The sequence below is a fragment of the Piliocolobus tephrosceles genome, unplaced genomic scaffold, assembly GCF_002776525.5.
Source record: "Piliocolobus tephrosceles isolate RC106 unplaced genomic scaffold, ASM277652v3 unscaffolded_74, whole genome shotgun sequence".
Lineage (NCBI taxonomy): Eukaryota > Metazoa > Chordata > Mammalia > Primates > Cercopithecidae > Piliocolobus > Piliocolobus tephrosceles.
Window position 1 is genome coordinate 223,716 of NW_022334718.1, and position 6,827 is coordinate 230,542.

At 45.9% G+C, this 6,827-nt stretch overlaps 1 pseudogene; it reads right to left on the reverse strand.

The window, feature by feature from the left end:
- Positions 1 to 5,886: 5,886 nt before the first annotated feature.
- LOC111530469 lies at positions 5,887 to 5,985 on the reverse strand (annotated as a pseudogene).
- Between the last annotated feature and the right edge of the window lie 842 nt (positions 5,986 to 6,827).

The following is a 6,827-nucleotide window of genomic DNA, read 5'->3' on the forward strand; positions in this document are numbered from 1 at the left end:
TTATGGTAAGTTATATAATTATTTTGTTTTACGTTACAATGTAGTAATAATAGAAATAAAGTGCACAATAAATGTAACGTGCTTGATATATCCCAGAATTGACCTTTGCTGCCCCCAGTCTATGGAAAAACTGTCTTCCACAAAACTGGTCCCTGGTCCCTGGTCCCCCCAAAATTGGGGACCGCTGCACTTGAGCACTTACAGAGAGAAAAACAAAAAGCTCAAGTTTTTACCTTTCAGCATAAGTCATGGTCTAAGATCCAGAGAGCTTCCATGATAGACCAAACACAATTCCTTATTTCTTATATCCACAGGGCTGATATTATTGGAAATCAAACACAAACTTAAATGTGTGGGTTGCTGAATTACAATGACAGTTGAATTCACTGTGTCACCAAGGTTCTCTTGAGAATGTTACGGTACTAATAAGTGAAGAATGGGATCTTTTTCTTGTTTTCCTTTGTTTTTTGTTTTCTTTTTTTGAGACAGTCTCCCTGTCTTGCCCAGGCTGGAGCACAGTAGGGTGATCTCAGCTCACTGCAGTCTCAACCTCCCGGACTCAAGCTATCCTCTTGCCTCAGCCTCTGGGGTAGCTGGGACCACAGGTACGAGCCACCATGCCCATGCCCAGCTAATTTTTGAGTTTTGTAGAGATGTGGTTTCATCACACTGCTCTGGCTGGTCTCAAACTCCTGGGCTCAAGCCATCTGCCCACCTTGGACTTCTCAAGTTTCGAGATTACAGGCAGGAGCCACTGTGCCTGGCCCTCTTCTCTTTTACACTGGTTTATTGTGAAGGCCTCCAGTTGTCTTCCTGACTTCTAGGCTTGCTCAGTTCGGCCTGTTCACTGAAGCCAGAGGAATTCTCCTAAAAGGCAAATTTGGGTCAAATTAGTTCTTAATTAAAACCTGCTGGTGACTGCCCATTGCCTTTAAGACAGAGTCCAAACTAATTTGGCCACAGGACCTGGTAAGAGCTGGTCTCTGCTCACCTTCCCAGTTTTATCGTGTGCCACCCTCCCCATATGCCTACCCTCCAGCCACACGGAATGTCAGTTTCCTTAGGGGACTTTACTGGTCCTTCAGGAAACCCTCTCCCTACCCCCATCATCACTCTTTCACTCTCATCATTGCTCATCTTTAGCCTCAGCCGAGATGTCTCACCCCACTCTCTATGATGCAACAAGAAGCCCCTTGGGAGCGTTTCAGTCCCACTCTGAACTTCTGTCATTGTGCTCATCATAGTCTAGTAAGTGTTGGCCTATGATTCCTAGATTAGTCCATTTTGCGTTGCTATAAGGAAATACCTCAGGCTGGGTAGTTTATAAAGAAAAAAGATTTATTTGGCTCACAGTCCTGCAGACTATACAAGTAACATGGTGCCAGGCCGGGCACAGTGGCCCACACCTGTCATCCCAGCACTTTGGGACGCTGAGACAGGAGGATTGCTTGAGCCCAGAAGTTTGAAACCAGCCTGGGAAACATGGTGAGATCTTGTCTCTGCTAAAGATAAAACAAATAGCCAGGTATGATGGTGCACTGATGCATGCCTGTGGTTTCAGCTACTTGAAAGACTAAGGTAAAAAGACCTCTTTAGCCCAGGAGGTCAGGGTTGCAGTGAGCCATAATTACACCACTGCTCTCTAGCCTGAGTGTCAGAGTGAGATCCTGTCTCAGAAAAAAAAAGCATAGTACCAGCATCCACTGGTGAGGACCTCAGGAGGCTTCCTCTCATGGCGGAAGGTGAAGGAGGAGCCGGCATGTCACTTGTTGAGAAGAAGGAGCAAGGGAGAGAGGAGGAGGTGCCAGGCTCTTTAAACAATCGGCTGTCACGTGAACTAGTAGAGGGAGAACTCACTCATTACCATGGGGAGGGCACCAAGCCATTCATGAGGGATCTGCCCCCATGACCCACACACTCCCACCAGGCACTACCTCCAATATTAGGGATTTAATTTCAGTATGAGATTTGGAGGAGACAAGCATTCAAACTCTATCAATTTCCTGCTACCCTGTAAGCTCTGCAAGGGCGGAAATTGTTTTTTTGTTTTTCGTTTTTTTTGAGACGGAGTTTCACTCTTGTTGCCCAGGCTGGAGTGCAGTGCCACGACCTCAGCTCACTGCAACCTCTGCCTCCTGGATTCAAGCGATTCTTCTGCCTCAGCCTTCCAAGTAGCTGTAACTGGGATTACAGGCATGTACAACCATGACCCGCTGATTTTGGTACTTTTAGTAGAGACAGGGTTTCACCATGTTCATCAGGCTGGTCTGGAACTCCTGACTTCAGATGATCCACCTGCCTCAGCTTCCCAAAGTGCTAGGATTACAGGCGTGAGCCACCGTGCCCGGCCAAGGGCAGAAACTCTTATACCTTGTTCACTGCTGTTTCCTGGGCACCTGTTATACTGCCTGGTATATAGTAGGAGCTCCAGAAATTTCTTAGGGCCTGATGTGTTGGCTCAAGCCTGTAATCCCAGCTCGTTGGGAGGTGGGGGCCAGAGGATTGCTTGTGCCTAGGAGTTCAAGGCCAGCCTGGGCAACATAGTGAGACCCTGTCTCTAGAAAAAATAAGAAACTTGCCAGGAACGGTGGCTCACACCTGTAATCCCAGCACTTTGGGAGACCAAGGTGGGCGGATCACCTGAGGTCAGGAGTTCGAGACCAGCCTGGTGAACAGGGTAAAACCCCATCTCTACTAGAAATATAAAAATTAGTTGGGCATGGTGGCACACACCTGTAATCCCAGCTACTTGGGAGGCTGAGGAAAGAGAATCACTTGAACCCAGGAGGCAGAAGTTGCAGTGAGCCTTGATTATGCCACTGCACTCTAGCCTGGGCAATAGAGCCAGGCTCTGTCTGAAAAAAAAAGAAAAAATAATAAATTTAGCTGGGTGCGATGTTACATGGCTGTAATCCCAACTACTTGGGAGGCTAAGGTGGGAGGATCACTTGAGCCCGGATGATGGAAGCTGCAGTGAGCCATAATCATCCTGCTGTACTTCAGCCTGTTTGACAGAGGGGGACTCCGTCTCAAAAAAAGTGAAAAAAAAAAAAAAAAAGATAAGGAAATATTCATTGGGAAAATAAGAAAAAGAGTGAACAAGCAAAGTGTCAGGAGAGTACTGTGAATGTGGGTCATGTCAGTAGAGTGTGGGACTTGGGCAGGAGCAGCTGGACTTGAAGAGCAGGTTGGTGGAGACCAGGTCATTCTTCATAAGCAGTTTGCCCTGTAGCATGTAGATCACATATCCCACACTGGCTGCTGGCGACTGAACTGGGCTTCCTGTTTCTGTGTTTGGTTTGACCATCACAGTGTTGAAGAATTATTGAAGTGCAGTTTGCAAGGTTTGAAAACCTTGCAGTATGTGCAATTCCCCCTGGTCTCCCACATTACTCTGGCCTCGTTCCCTCATGTAGGTTGCCTGACCTGCTGAGACCTGTGTTTGCTATCCCTGCAGATCAGTGGGTAGGAGGTGATTTAAGAAGGAAGATTTAATATATGAGTTATAGAAAGATAAATAGACTGGGCACAGTGGCTAAAGCCTATAATCCTAGCACTTTGGGAGGCCAAGGCGGGAGGATTAGTTTGACCCAGGAGTTCAAGAGCAGTCTGGGCCACATAGTGAGACCCCGTCTCTACAAAAAAATTAAGAATTAGCTAGGCATGGTGGCATTCACCTGTAATCCCAGCTACTCGGAGGCTGAAGTGGGAGGATAGCTCGAGCCCAGGAGTTGAAAGCTACAGTAAGTGGTGCTCTTGACACTGCATTCCAGTCTGAGTGACAGAGCAAAACCCTATCTCAGAAAAAAAAAAACAAAAAAACAAAAAAACAAGAAAGAAATAGATCCAGCATTGGTGGGAGTATGCTTTTAAATTTTTTTTTCTTTCTTTTTTTTTTTTGAGACGGAGTCTCACTCTGTCGCCCAGGCTGGAGTGCAGTGGTCGGATCTCGGCTCACTGCAAGTTCTGCCTCCTGGGTTTACGCCATTCTCCTGCCTCAGCCTCCTGAGTAGCTGGGACTACAGACGTCCACCACCTCGCCCAGGTAGTTTTTTGTATTTTTTAGTAGAGACGGGGTTTCACCTTGTTAGCCAGGATGGCCTCGATCTCCTGACCTCCCAAGGTGCTGGGATTACAGGCTTGAGCCACCGCGCCCAGCCTAAATTTTTTTTTCTTTAAGTTTTTTATATTCTAGCAGGCTGGTCCATTCTCTCCTCTTTAATTTCTCAAACATAAAGCGCCCTGCCATAATCTCAAGTTGGATCTGCAGTAGGTCACCATTAACTCAGCAGCCTGCTATGTTGTGAATCCTCATGCCAGGAACTGTGCGGGATACAAAATGTAAGAGAAGGCTGGAGTAGAGCATCTCTGGGGGAAACGAGAGCCAGAGATAACAGTGGTGCCCCATGGAGACATCCAGCTGGTGTTTGGTAGTGCCTTGTGGAAAGGCTGTACTTTGGTAAGGTCTCCACATCTGCAATGTGGCCTTCAATATTGTATGTCCCCAAACTAGGTTTTTACATTCCCTGCATAGGTCAGGGTCGTAGGGAGTGAATCCTCCTAGCAGAACTCCCTGGTTTTTAAGGCAGGTGTTCCAGTTATTAATTGACAAGAGGCATATTTTTCCTCTTGTAACCTGATGATTTGGACTCCCTTTCCATATAAATGTTCTTGGAAAACTAAGCAGAGGATGAGGGAAAGGCTGTGAACAAGCTTGCTGGTCCCTCCCTGTCCTAAAAAAGAGCATACCTCTGTGTAACCAGAAGACTTTTCACTAGTCAAAGCTGGGCAGACCGGGACGAGGGTGTGTGTGCGTGTGTTGAGGCAGGGTCTCTGTCACCCAGGCTGGAGTGCAGTGGTGAGATCAGAGCTCACTGTAGCTTCCACTTCTGCAGCTTCCACTTTGATCCTCCCACTTCAGCCTGCAGTGTAGCTGGGACTATAGGAATGTGCCAACGCACCCAGCTCGTTTTCTAATTTTTTGTAGAGATGAGGTTTCACTGTGTTGCCCAGGCTGGATTTGAACTCCTAGCCTCACAGGATCCTCCTGCCTTAGTCTCCCGATGGACTGGGATTATAGGTATGAGCCACCTCACCTGACCTGCGGTGAGTTTTCAACAATGTGATTCCTCTTTTACAGAACCACCTAAGCTGAAGATTCCCTTGAGAACAAGGGCAAGCCTGTGGTTTCATTGCCTTTCTTCCATTTGTGGTTCTTGCCAAGTGGAATTTAAGTGACCTCTTATCAAGATGGATAAACCCAAGTTTCCCAGTGCTGGAATACAGAAAATGGATGGACAAATAAGTTCCACTCAGCACCCATAGCCCAGACATGGGGACCTCAATACACCTGGGCCCCAGACATCACCTTTCACTGTGAGTAGCTCAGAGATGACACTTTTGGTTGTTAAATGCCCACTGGCAATATTTTATATAACAGCAAGGGAAGGAATAAATAGTCACCAAAACATTTTCTGCTCCCAATTCCAACATTACTTGGATGAGATGATTATTTTGTGAAGAATTTTCATATAGCACAGTCCTGGCCAAATCTTCAAGTGAACAGAAAAATTCTATTAAAAAGTCAATCTTCTATCTCACTCTGTTGCCCAGACTGGAGTGCAGTGGTGCAATTGTGGCTCACTGCAGCCACAACTTCCTGGGCACAAGCAGTCCTCAGCCTCCCAAAGTGCTGGAATTATAAGCAGACAGCCACCATGCCTGAAAGCTCGACAGTTTACATCAAGTGTAATAAGAATGCTCATGTCCTGTGACTCACAGTAATCTCACTTTTGGAAATACCATCTTTGGATATAATTCAACCTAAACAAAAGTTCATATGCACACAGTGAAAATCCGGGTGTAATTTTGTTTCTCTTTTTTATTTTAAAAAAGGAATGCTTCACAATTTGCATGTCTTTCTTGCACAGAGGCCATGCCCATCTCTCTATTGTTCCAACTCTAGTACATGTGCTACCAAAGCAAGCATGAGTAATTTAAGAGAGTGGTTACGTGGAATAAGGAAGAGTTATGGGGAATTTAAAAATCTGTGGTATTTATAGGCACCTAGTAACAGCTCAGTAAATATTAGCTGCTACTTTTATTATTTTTATGGTAATTCCACTCAATTAAAAACTGTCATTAAAAATTACCATTGTCATGGAACATAATGTATCCTACAGTATAACTGTAAAAACAGATACAATTTGTCCCTTGGTATATGGGGGGGATTAGTTCCAGCTCCCCCATTTCTGTGTACACCAAAATCCACCCATACTCACTGCAGCCTAGAATTTTCAGGTTCAAGGGATCTTCCCACGCCAGACTCCAAAGTAGCTGGAACTACAGGTGTGCACCACCACCACACCTGGCTGATGTTTTTCTTTTGTTTTGTAGACACAGGGTCTCACTACCTTGCCCAGGCTGGTCTCCAACCCCTGTCCTCAAGCGATCCTCCTGCCTAGGCTTCCCAAATTGCTGGGATTACAGGCATGAGCCACCATGCCTGGCCTCTGCTAGTTCTGTATTCTCTAGAGTTGTCTTTAGTTTGTGCTAGTGTGTCACTCATTACACCGATCCTCTGTTATAATTAATACTTTTTATATTAAATCTACAATTTTTTTTAATTTTTTTTTTTGGTACTGGGTCGCACTCGATCACCCGGGCTAAAGTGCAGTGGCATGATCTCTGCTCACTGCTACCTCCGAATTTCCCGGGCTCAAGCAATTCTCCTTCCTCAGCCTCCCAAGTAGCTAGGATTACAGGTATGTGCCACCACGCCTGGCTAATTTTTGTGTTTTTTTGTAGAGACGGTGTTTGGCCATGTT